The sequence below is a fragment of the Chroicocephalus ridibundus genome, chromosome 15 (genome assembly GCF_963924245.1).
Source record: "Chroicocephalus ridibundus chromosome 15, bChrRid1.1, whole genome shotgun sequence".
Classification (NCBI taxonomy): domain Eukaryota; kingdom Metazoa; phylum Chordata; class Aves; order Charadriiformes; family Laridae; genus Chroicocephalus; species Chroicocephalus ridibundus.
Window position 1 is genome coordinate 1,045,044 of NC_086298.1, and position 13,060 is coordinate 1,058,103.

At 46.6% G+C, this 13,060-nt stretch overlaps 1 protein-coding gene across 9 annotated transcripts in view; it reads right to left on the bottom strand.

Moving 5' to 3' along the window:
* Positions 1-13,047, bottom strand: part of EXD3 (exonuclease 3'-5' domain containing 3) — a 305,022-nt gene extending 291,975 nt beyond the window's left edge. For 6 of the 9 annotated variants that reach the window (XM_063352656.1, XM_063352657.1, XM_063352651.1 and 3 more), the window contains exons 1-2: positions 12,975-13,047; positions 4,600-4,666 (exon numbers count right to left, since the gene is read on the bottom strand). The gene's annotated coding sequence lies outside the window, so the exon portion shown is untranslated. The other 3 variants (XM_063352655.1, XM_063352653.1, XM_063352652.1) reach the window with 3 other exon arrangements.
* Positions 13,048-13,060: the final 13 nt, after the last annotated feature.

Genomic DNA, 13,060 nt, shown 5'->3' on the forward strand with positions numbered 1-13,060 from the left:
AAGGCTCTGTTGATACAACAACATGTGGATTAAATCTGAAAGGAGAAAGCAAGCTGTTCTATTAAACTGACAATCCTGCACAGAGGGCTTATATCTAAATTGGTGTAATAAATCAATAAGAAAGATTTTTCTTTAGCTGAAACAACCATTTGTTTAGGCATGGAACAAGAGCATTTAAAATTGCTCTGGACACTGTACACAAAAGGGTTTCTTCGGTTTTGTTCTTTTTTTCTTTCTTTTGTGTTTTAAGTATATCCCCAAAGTTTTACATTTGCTTGATTTAAAAATATTTACTTCTTGGCGCTTAAACTTCTGACAAGTCAGCCAGCCAGCACCACTGTCCTCTTAGCTAAACTGCTTCTACTGAAAAGAAAAGAAAAAAGGAAGACAAAAGGGACGAAAAAAAAAAAAGGAAGAAAAATTGCTTACTCCATTTACATTATTACATTAGGCAGAAGACTAGCCTAAATTTATGCTATCCCCCATTATGTTCCTCTCCTGTATTTTTATAAACACACATACTACTTCTTACCCTAAATTCTACTAGTAGTGGCTTCTTCACTCTAAGTTAAGCTGGAAACACTCTCCAGTGGTTGCTCCCTCCCCATGGCAGACAGCAATTTGTCCCACAACATCTTCTGAGAGCAACACAACAACCTGCCATATCAGAACGTCAATCTGGAGTTAGGCTAACGGGAGGGAGATGCTCAAGAAACGACAGTCACAGATCTGGTCTCCAGATCCCAAAAAGACAAGCTGCTGGTGATGCACAGAGAAAACTAAGGAGGACTTGGCAGAACATTTTAAGTACAACTGATTGTAACTATAGACGGGACCAAGAACTGCAGCCGTCTTTTAATAAAAATCAGATGGTACCTGGAACTGATTTCAGAGCTAAAGCACAGATGACACTAGCATTTACTAATTACATTTACTACATCATGCCATGAAGATGGCATTGGCTAACCCATGCAAACATGTCAACACACAAGTCCATCTAGTCGTCAAAGACTGACAAAGATCAAAACATAAATCATCATAAAAATAAACTTTTAGTTCCACAAAAGTGTTGTGTGAGAAGATATTTGTAGGAGATGCTATTCAACACTGGAAGAAAGCATTGCATGCAAGCACGCTGGACCTCCTCTTCAGCACGTTCCGTAGATGTCACTGGCTGCTAGATTACTATTATGTTTTAGAACGCCCGAACTCCATGTGTGGTAAAACACATGAGAGGGCATCTACAAATGGACAGAACATAACACTAAGGGGGTGAAGATTTTGGCTAAAGCCTCTGTCATTCAAAATGTCATTTCTAATATCATTTACAGAAATGACAAGAACTGAGCTTTTCAAAGCCATTAAAAATACAATCCAAAGCCCCGCAGATGAAAATGCTTTAGGGTCAGTAACTGGTTTTTTCCAGCAGGGAAGCCCTTATTTATTCCATTTCACCTTAATTTCCATTTGCCGGTCAGGCAAATAAAAGTGTCCTCAGAAACCAGAGCTGATGCGGTCACTCGGGTGCCGTCCCTGACAGCCTGACCGTCCAGCCTGCCCTGCCTGCTGCCCTACTCCCAACTCCCCGACACAATCCAGGGGTCCACAACAGCCCCGGGGTGAGCTCTGGGCTGCCCACACTCCCTGACCCACTGCCTGTGCCCCAGAGATGCTGCTATTGCCGCCGTCACACGAGAGGCGGTGGGAGATGGGAAGCAGACCAGTTACTGTGCCGGCACGGAGCCCAGCAGCTGTTTGGCAAGGCTGCCGAGCCAAGACCTCGCTGCAAGAGCTGCTCACCTTGTTCCAATCAACTGCCTTAAAGTCGGCAGGAGTCTCTCCGCAGCGCTTCATTCCATACATCTGCAGCCACCCACATGGTAACCATGTCTCAGCTCAGCTTCTGCTGCCTCCTCAGGTACCCTCTAGTTGGGACAGACACTGAAGAACTCCTCAGAAGGAACATCTCAGCCGTCCTTCTTTACTCCAAGCAACCACTCTGCCAAAAAGCTATCAAGGAGCCATACTAGCAGGACAGAAAGGGAAGGTGCAAGAGGAGATTAAAAACTAGGAGAGGAAAAAGATGGCCTGACAATTACATTTTCTTATTATTCTGCTTTAATCTTGGAGAAGCAGAGTCTCATGGCCATAGTTCTTTAGGATACCAAGCAAAGGTTGTGGCACAGAATCTGCTTCGATAAACTCTCAGGTTGCCGATGTCTACCATCTTTAACGCAGAGATGCTAAAGCTGTCACCTCTGAGTAAAGCTAAGCCCCTGCTAAGAAAGACATGCCGGTCCCAGCTGGAAGGAATACTTCCCAGTAAGGAGAGGGGTCAGTCAGCCAGACAACTGGTTTCTGTCCATAGCTGTTACTGCCCTGTTCTGTGAGCACATTCACATCCCATCCCCACGCAGCGCCTCTTCTCGCACCCTGGAGCAGCACACGAGCGCTCCCGATGAGTGGCTACACAGAACCCAGCTACCAGCAGTAACGCTAGACACAGAAGTGGGAATTTAGAGGCTGAATAAAACAATATATTAAAGCTGAGGTTTATGCTATGTAGGCATGGTTCCAGCATAGGAAACACGCTCCTCAGTTCTGCCAAGCCTATCCAGTGCGGTATGATTCAGTGCTAATTGCTCAGAAAAACGTTTCAAGTTACACCGGTTTGGTATGCTTCTTTAAAAGCAAAACAAGGTATGTTTGGGACAAAGTTAAGATTATGTTTATGTTTACAGACAATCTGACTCCTGCATATAAAGAATGCTTGGACAAAAAAACTAAAACCATCAAGAAAAGTCAAAAGTAATGCAAATGATGTGGCTCTATAATCTTGCCAGAACAGAAGAAGCACCAAAGCATTTGAGCAAAATACCGTGGTCTTAAATGTATCTTCCCTGACTCCTGCTTGGTTCAATATTTTAATTATATTTTTAAAATACTCTGAAACACTTCAGATATCAAAGCGCATGTATATACATTGATTAATTCTCCCAAGGTAAAAATCATCACCCTCTTTCTTAGAGAGGGCAACTGAAAGAAGACACGAGAAGCTATTTGTCAAAGGCACAGACGGAACTGATGTAAGGGCTGGAATTAAAACCCGAGTTTCTGAAGCAACTTACTGTTTCTAAAGGATTTATTTTTTTAAGATGATAGCAACAAAACAAAACAAAACAAAAAAGGTTCTAAAATGGACGTATATTTAGGATCAAGGCAGTTTATGAGGTAAAGGCCATGAGAGAAACAAGTTATTTAAATTAATTAATCCACAGTTGGAAAACTGTAGTGAATTACCTAATGGATTGTTGCTATGTTCCAGCACAAATACTAAATCAGCCTGCAACGTAGTCAGTCTTGCCCTGCATCACAAAACAGCAAAGTATATAGAGCAATCCATCTCGAGCTCCATACCTCCTGCTCTGGGGCGGCAAATTACATTTGCATCGGGACTTTTCCCTGCAGAGTCGGTGGCGAACGCTGCGTGCCGTTATTCACGAGTGCCCTCTAACGAAGCTGCGGCGGCACTTCAGAACATAGACAAGGGAGACTAGAAAAACCCAAAATGAGACTTTCCAGAAATTTCTCATTAAACACCAAGCCTTGTTTCCATGTGAACAAAAGGGGAAAACAGATAATACACACTAACTGGAGACTGCTCCTGCACAGACATTTTCTATTTCCTTGTATTATGCAGGCCCTCACTGGTAAACATCTCGGCAGGCAGTGGTTCTAAAGACAAAGATCACAGTTCGCCCACTCTGAGAGAAGAAAGGATACGGAATCAGATGGGCTCCCGGAGCAGCAAACCCAGCACAACTTTTTAAGGTAAACTGAGTTCTACACAATCTACTTCATCCATAAGGAACTGCTGCGTAACTTTTCAACATGCAGTTAAATCAATCTTTACAAATACAAGGGAATATCATGAATGAAGTTCACAAATCAAAATGGAATCATCATAAATCTATTCCCTGCCGTACCATAAAATATTGCTTATTTGAAAGAATCTCTTCATCTGAGAGTGGCCACACAAACTACAGTGATGAAACAGTATTTGCTCTAAGTTTGTACAATTGGTACTTGGTTTATTGTCAAGTCCCCTTTCACCTACCCACATAAGCTCATAAAACATCCTGCAAAAAGACCCATGTTTGTATTACTTTCAGAAACAAACTCCGCACAGAAAAGCTGATATTGATCCTCAGAAAATATATTAATTTTAATAATCTCAATGTCAAATTGTCCAAATAGACCTGTTCCACTTAAACAACATACCTAGAAATACAGAATGAGGGGGCTGCTGCCCGGGGTGGGACCAGAAGAGCCGCAGCAGCCTGTGCAAGTGTGCCCGCATCCTCCCCCTGCCCTGCACCGTGGCACCCCGCGCCGCCGTCCCCCGAACACCCAAGCTACGTCCCCCAAACACCCAAGCTACGAGCATAAGGTGAAAGAGATCGACAGAGCAATCAAGCGAGAAGCCAGGCGAGCAAGGGCCAGGAATTCCTTAAGCTGTGCTGCCCCCACCCTGCCAAATGGGGCCTTTGCCCCCATGGTGTCAAACACCCCCGCAGACGCATGTCCAGACAGACTCACCTTGGGAGGAGGGCAGGAGGGTTTATCTGCCGAGGGATGTCTGGGGAACTCCGCTCCCACCACAGAGCTGCAAGGAAGCAAACAGGCCTGTTAACGTGCTGCACTTTTTGTCCGCTGACCAACATGACACCTAAACTCGGCTAAAGCAACCCTAACTGAGGCACCGCGCTACCTGCTGCCTGGGAGCGACAGAGACTGGCAGCCATCAAATGTGTTCTTCAACCGGAGCCTTACGTATCTGCCAGCATTTTTACTTCTTTACTGTAACGTTAAGATCCTGTGGCTAAGAGTGACAGAAGACTAACAAGAACACCATCCTGTTGTTAAAAAACATTCCGAGAACCATCGTCCTAATCCACGCAGCTTATCCACGTTAACACAGACAACACCATCAGGAAACCTCCGCTCCCATCCACCCCAAGGACCCAGTGGCAACTACTGCTTACAAAACAAAACCCAGACAATAATGCTTTCAGCTACACGGCTAATAAAAACCTGCTCTGCACACTCTGAAACAGCAGCTATTTATCCTGTAAAGCAAAATTGCACCCCCCTTCTCAAAAAGCGAAACCAATTCCCTTTACTTTCTAACAGTGGCAGGTGTTAGTCCCCAGGGAATATTTTCCGAAAATTTCCAGGCAATTGTATAACCTAAGAAAACCCACATGGAGCGGTTCCATACAGCATTTCCCAAGCAATGCAGAGTTCCTCCTGTGCTCGCTCTCGCATTTTCAAACATTCCTCCCAGCACGGCTGTGTTCCAGCCAACTTTTTTCCTGATGTAACAGCTTATTCCTTGAGGAGGTTCAGGCAGAGTTTGACATTAAAAAAGATCAACAGTGGAGAGACAGGCAGTGTCCTGGATGATTGGAAAAAAAAAGACTTTTCTTTCATGAACGTGTAACCCAAACAATTTGTGTGAAAATCAAAAATGATCATAAAGCGCCTTTTGAAACATGTAGCAGAAAGTGTCATCACAGAAGAACAAAAAATGCAGAAAAATCTAAGAGCAGAAAAAGGTCTGAAATTAGCAACCAAGCCACACAGTTACATGTATAGCTATAGCGGTAACCCCTTGTATTGCACAGTACTCTGCTTTTTGAAGGCAGATGAGCAACAGCCAAGGATAAATCACATTGTATGGGTGTAGCTTGCCATCAAATAGGAAAACACAGCATTACTTTAATCATAAAAGAACAGCCTGAAATCACAGTAGTCATACATTTACACTTAACAAGCGTGACCATATCCTTCGCAGAGCCAGAAAGGTAGTAAAGAGGAATTTACTTAAATGCATGGAATACACGTAGAGCTAGAAGCTCCTCTGCTCTTGGTAACGTATAACAAGAACCACGGTAATGATGAGCTGAGCAACACGCACTTCGTCCAACGCACAGGCGGCAGATCTCACCTGTACTGCCATAAACCTGCAGCTCTGCTTTCACCAACACTGAGCAGAGAATCTGGCTTCTGTGCTACAACATAAAAAGAGGCTTTTTACACCATTTTTTGTTTCAGCAGGCGCCATCACTAGCGGGGACAGGCAGGGAACAGCAGCTCCCAGTTCTGCACCAGGACGCCAACCATAACCACACCTTAGATATTAGCTTCAAACTGATTCTAGTGCTGCTGCTGTTCAAATGTTCAGACAACATAAACTAGAACTTCCTTTCCTTTGCTTAATTCTTCCATTATTTGTATCTACTTTTTCTTCCTTAGCAATTTCCTTCTGCTTCCAGATCCACAGTGTTGCAACTGTACAGGGAACACACAGCTTCGTGCCAGTGGGATATACTGGTCAGAGAAGGAACAGGACTCTCCTGTTGTATAGGTGATGGGACAGAAGTAGAAGGATTTTTAGCTGCTTCTGGTACGATCAGATTCGAAAACACTTAACCTCTCTTTAGCTTCATCTGTCCACCTATTTCTTGCAGAACACATTGCAAAAAGGATTATTCTATAAAAATTAGTAACATATGATTTATTTTTTTTCTTTACAAAGGTCTTTGACAGTAGCAATCGCTCCAACCTTCAAACAGGTCTATTTCTCCTTAGAGCCAACAACAAGGACTATGCCCAGAGCATCATCCCAAACAGGTGGCAAAGCTGAGACAAAATAAGTTGTTAATTATGTAAGCAGGATCTTCTTGCTTGATTTTTCTCTGCAGACCATAAAGCATTACTTGCCCCAGTCCTGCAGCAGGCAGTTAGCACAGCTGGGAAAAGACACCCTAGAATCATAGAATGTGTTGGGTGGGAAGGGACCTCTACCAACCCCCTGCAGTCAGCAGGGACATCTTCAACTAGATCAGGTCGCTCAGAGCCTCATCCAGCCTGGCCTTGAATGTCTCCAGGGATGGGGCCTCCACCCCCTCTCTGGGCAACCTGGGCCAGTGTCTCACCACCCTCAGTGTAAAGAACTTCTTCCTCATGGCTAATCTAACCCTGCCCTGCTCCAGTTTAAACCATTGCCCCTCGTCCTATCGCTACCTGCCCTTGCAAACAGCCCCTCCCCAGCTTTCCTGGAGCCCCTTTAGGGACTGGAAGGGGCTCTGAGGTCTCCCCGGAGCCTTCTCTTCTCCAGGCTGAACCACCCCAGCTCTCTCAGCCTGTCCTCACAGCAGAGGGGCTCCAGCCCTCCCAGCATCTTCGTGGCCTCCTCTGGCCCCGCTCCAACAGGTCCATGTCCTTCTTGTGCTGAGGGCTCCAGAGCTGGACACAGCACTCCAGGTGGGGTCTCCCCCGAGCGGAGCAGAGGGGCAGAATCCCCTCTCTGGATCTGCTGGCCATGGTTCTTTTGATGCAGCCCAGGATGCGACTGGCCTTCTGGGCTGCAAACGCCACCCTACTCCTGACTGCAAACATCTGGACAAGGCTCACACTGTCCAGGCCCCAGTTAATGCCATTTGCTCATGTTGCAACACCAAACCTTCACAAGGGTTCACAAAAGAAATAAAACTTTTCTCCTCTGGGAAAGCAGCTTTCCAGACCTCTCTTCTGATAGAAACCTAACTGGAGTTTCTCTTCTGCCCCCCCTTATCCCACACATACACACTCTCCTTTCATTTTTCCTACAGGAACTTTTCAGACTTTTATCACAGACATCTACCATAGTTTTTACACAATAAATGTTTATGACACATTTATTCAATTAAAAGATGAAAATGTGAAACAGAAAGATGTTCAGCACTTAGTGGGTCTCCTATTTCCGTCAGCGTAGTTCTGTTCCTCTCACACGCCGCTCAGGCCCCTATGGCCACCCCTTCCACCAGGACAGCTGCTCGAGGAGGCTGTCATAGCATCGACCATCCTCAGGCAGCTACAAAAGAATTCAGAATTTTTATTTTAAAGGTACAGGCATATTAGACAAACTCGCTAATTGGCTTCTGAATCAAATTATTAAAACTTGGTTCAAGAGAAGAACACTCTTAACTCCCATAAAATGTCTCTGTCAACCTGTTTCTTTAGTTAGTTCAGGGGTGGCCTGTGTCCCCTCATCCCTCCTCCTCTCCGGCTACATCACACCTCAGCAAGTTACTTAATGCAAGTTTGGGTAAAATTATTTATTCACAGAAGCAACTGCTTTGGTTGTTGTCGTGGTTTGGACTGGCCAATGAAACGAAGGACAGATGTTCCCTTTTACTTGTGTCCCCTTCAGAGGAGGGAGAGCATCTCCCTTCAGGGAGAGCAGGATGAGAGAGAGGAGAGACTTACGAGTTTAAAAAAAACCCCAGAACTACTTTAATGAAAATATTAAGAAAATAATAAAAAGAAAATAATGAAGTATATACAATATATTCAAAACCATATCAAGTGCCCAGGATGACGATGACATCACTGCGGAGTCCCAGACTGGACTCAGCGACAGACAGGAACTGGATTCCAGATCTGGATACAGGAACGCACAGATCGGGATCAAAGGCAGACAAACAGACAGGGTCCTCCTCGGACGCCAGCACTGAGAAAAAAAACCTGACCCTTTGATCCCTCAGCTTTTACACTGAGCATGATGCAGATGGGATGGAACACCCCGCTGGTCAGTTTGGGGTCACCTGTCCCGTCCGCTCCTCCCTGCCCCTCTGCGCTTTTCCACTTCTGACCCTCCAAGGGGGCAAATAACAAACTGAGCTGACCTTGGCTGTTATAGCAATAAGTGTAAGCAAGAGCCTCTCTGCATACCATTCCTTGGCACAAACTATAAACAATCAGGTCTTATCACTCTGTGGGCAGACACTGTTGGAAAAATATGCCGTTAATTTCAGAAAGTTCAGTTCGTCAGAAGAGGTTTAACTGAAAAGTAAAATTACTGAAAATTGGTTCTGTTTTACCTCAAACCAGGACACTTGCCAAAGAGTATAAACGCATAGACCTACTCCTCTTACCGTTCTTACCAACTGCAAACTCTACCTCTGCACTGAGATCCGAGCTGTAACATCACAGAGCTTCCTTGCAGGGCTGAACAGGGAACTCCCAGCCCCGAGTGTGCTCACAGAGACACCACCCGCTTCTGCCTCCCACCTCTCTCCAGCCTGCCCCAGGAGCACAACAGAAATTCCGCTTGTTCCAGCTTTGCCAATTCCTGTTTGCCATGCCTTGCGTTAAGGACCAACACTACTTTGTGTCGCTGTAAAAGGCACGATTCGAAGTGCTGCAGTTTAGTCCTGAACTTCTGCGCCTGCTCTGCGCACCGCGCGTTTCTCTGACGCGGTTTCGTACGAGCAGCGTGTTCAGCTCCCCCAACAAAGGGAGACGAGAAAAGTTTGCTGCAACTGCTAAACTGTAAGAACCAACAAAACTTTGTGGAGGTGAGTGTTATGATTTCTAACAGGCAGCATTAGTGCCTTAAAAACTCCAAATAAGTTTTCTGATGGATCATTTACATGCCAGAATATGTATTTTGCTGCTTCTACACCAGCATTTTGCTGGTTCTACTCCACATGTTAAAATTTGACTATTTCCACTCTATTGCCTGCACATACAGTGAGAAAAACCATGGAACCAGAAGCCTCGGCTATTAGTGACGCTTGTGCCCAAAAGCTGACACACAGCCAAGGGCAGGTGCCTGTTTCCATACAAAACCAGGGAGGCAGCCAGCCCTCAGAGCACACCAAAACGCACAGTGCTACATAAGAGGCAGTTTCGCTATTCACGAAAGCACAGGGAGATGTATTTATTTATATAGGAATTTTAATTAACAGTCATAATTGCAGAATGAGTCAACAGAACCTTTAGTTGCCCCTATCATCCAATATGCTTTTATAAAACCTGCTATCTTGAAAGCACTCTCGTCCTACTGAAACAATATATTGAGTCAAATAGATGCCAAAATCCCTTTAGAAGAACCCGATGAGATAAAACCAGTGCCAGCAGAAAGTCCCAGCATGAAAACTATGCTCTTGCTGAGGGTGAAAAACTCGTTTGATGCCTTAACAAATCAGACTTTGCTGGATCAGACCACACAAATACAGAGAAGACACGATAAATAAGGGAGGGGATTCTCTGGACTAGTATAGCAACTCAGTGTGTGCTCTCTGTGGCCAAACTGATGATTTAAAGAACAGCAGAGGAAGAAATACGCTACCCTAATCTAACTTTCCCCTGTAAAAACAGCATGTGGAATTCCCCCTTGAAGCAGAGGTTCATCCAAAAGCGTAAGATTGCTTAAACCTATCTTAATTTAGAACTACAGACGTTTAAGCAACATTAAAAAAAATACAATCTGCTATTTCTGCAGCCAAGTGGCCTAAGAAGTAAAGAGTCCCAAGTGACTCAGTGATAACCTCACCAATTTCCCCTCAATCACACGGGCACCCTTGCACCAGCAAGTTGCCCAAGATTTCAGGTTTAAGCTCATCTTCAAAATAGAAATAGTTTCAGCTGAAGAGCTCCAAATAATGGCAAGCCTTTAACCTCTCCTGTAAACTGTTCCTATAATTAACCTCCATCACTGCTAGGAAATTGTGTCACATTTAAAGGAATTGGTGTAGCTTTGACTTTCAGTTACTGGATCCCATTATGCCTTTCTTGGAAAGACTGAAAATATTCAGCTATCACATAACTTTCCCATAGGCGTGGATTTCCACAGAGTGGCTGAGTCACTTCTCAGCCCTCTTCTCTTGGATGTGCCTGAATAAACTCAGTTCATTAAGTCGGTTACAGGGCTTGTTTTCCAGAACCAGAGCATTTTTGTGGCCTCCTCTGAACTCTCCAGTATTTTCATATCTTACTTGAGAGCTACTGTAATTGGAGATTATGTTCCAGTAGCCCATTCTAACACCACCAGGCGTACACACATGATCACTCCAACTTGATTCTCTTTTAAAAAAGAAAAAACAACAATCAAATCAACTATTCCCACAACAGTGAAGTTCAAATTGTGTCACTGATGCAACTAAATCCTGGAAGTCACTCTCTGCCACCTCCTTGTTTCTGGTGGGAAGCCACTGTGGTTCCTAGACTTTACACAGTCTTTTTCATTGTATTAAGATCCTTCTCCCATTTGGAACAATCTGACCAGACAGTCAGGACAGTCAGACCAGGCTACAGCAGTAACATTTTGTCACTGATCATCTCACCTATCTGCCATCAGTAAACTTTAACAACAAAGGTGATAAACCTTCTTTTGGATAACTGAAATCAGTATTAGTATGTGAACAAAGAACCAGTAAGTGGAGGAGTGGAATGGAAATAGCCCACTCATTTATGTCTTCCAATTAACGATCAAGATGCAGGGTTTGTTCCTAAGGTCATTCTTAAATTTGCCTTACTGCCTTACAACGCTACCTTTGTTTAATTAAATTGTCAGGTCGCACTAAAGTGAAATTCCTCAGAGAACGTAAAGTATGTGACACTAACTGTGTCATCAACTGCTCAATCAGATCTGGACATCTCCCCTCAAGAAGGAACACCGGGGCACGGGAGGGGGAAAACTCTTTTTCAAGCTTATGTTGTCCACGTTCACTGTATTTATAGTGTCTAATTATTTACAAAGTTTTACTGCACATTTTATTTCATTCCTGCTACGGACATGAGATTAACAAACTTGCTTTTTTTTTGTTTTCCTACAACGCATTTACCCATCCCGCAGGTGTGGTCGGTACCGGTGGCACCCCCACCCCTCGGCTGTCCTGCCCGTCCCCGCACACGCCCAGCCGGGCCCAGGCGGCTCAGGCAACGGGCTGCGAACTCAGCGGTGTGAAAACAAACCGCTGCGGCTGCTGCCTGCAGCGGGACTGACGGACGTTCCCTCGGCTGCCCTCGACAACTTGTAATTAACTCACTCCAGTTACCTGTACACCACGTACGGTAGCTATGCCAAAGCTGCGGAGCGCGTAATTACTGATAATTATGACCCCGCAGGGTGCTCGCTGCCCGCCTCTCCCCTGCACGCACCGACCACTCACCTGGCGCCAACCCGGAAGCGGCGACGGGAACGCCGGCGTCCGTCGCTCAAACCCTTCCCCGCCGCTCCCGCCCCTCCGCGCCCGCGGCGGACCCGGAGCGGCCCCGGAACCCCCGGAGCGGGTCCCGCGCCCCGCCGGCCCCTTTCCCGGGCACCGCCGCACGGAGGGGGCGAGGTCGCCCCTAGCAACGCTCGAGGGGCGGGGCCGGGTGGTGCCTCAGCGGCCGGGGGCGGGGCCGGAGCGGGAGGGGTTTACCGTATTTACCAGAGCGCGGCGGCGCCGCTATCATAGACTGTGTTGGGTGGGAAGGGACCTCTAAAGGGCATCCAGTCCAACCCCCCTGCAGTCAGCAGGGACATCTTCAACTAGATCAGGTCGCTCAGAGCCTCATCCAGCCTGGCCTTGAATGTCTCCAGGGATGGGGCCTCCACCCCCTCTCTGGGCAACCTGGGCCAGTGTCTCACCACCCTCAGTGGAAAGAACTTCTTCCTCATGGCTAATCTAACCCTGCCCTGCTCCAGTTTAAACCATTGCCCCTCGTCCTGTCGCTACCTGCCCTTGCAAACAGCCCCTCCCCACCTTTCCTGGAGCTCCTTTAGGGACTGGAAGGGGCTCTGAGGTCTCCCCGGAGCCTTCTCTTCTCCAGGCTGAACCCCCCCAGCTCTCTCAGCCTGTCCTCACAGCAGAGGGGCTCCAGCCCTCCCAGCATCTTCGTGGCCTCCTCTGGCCCCGCTCCAACAGGTCCATGTCCTTCTTGTGCTGAGGGCTCCAGAGCTGGACACAGCACTCCAGGTGGGGTCTCCCCCGAGCGGAGCAGAGGGGCAGAATCCCCTCCCTCGCCCTGCTGGATGCCCTTCTTTCGACGCAGCCCAGGATGCGGTCGGCTTTCTGGGCTGCGAGTGCGCATTGCCGGCTCCTGTTGAGCTTCTCCAGTTCCTTATCCACCGAACGCTCCCCCCACCAGGTCCGTACCTCTCCGCCCTGGAGAGAAGGACGCAGCGGGGGCCGTCCCAAAGGCCTTGCCGAGGTCCGGACGGATGAGGTCCCACGCTCTCGGT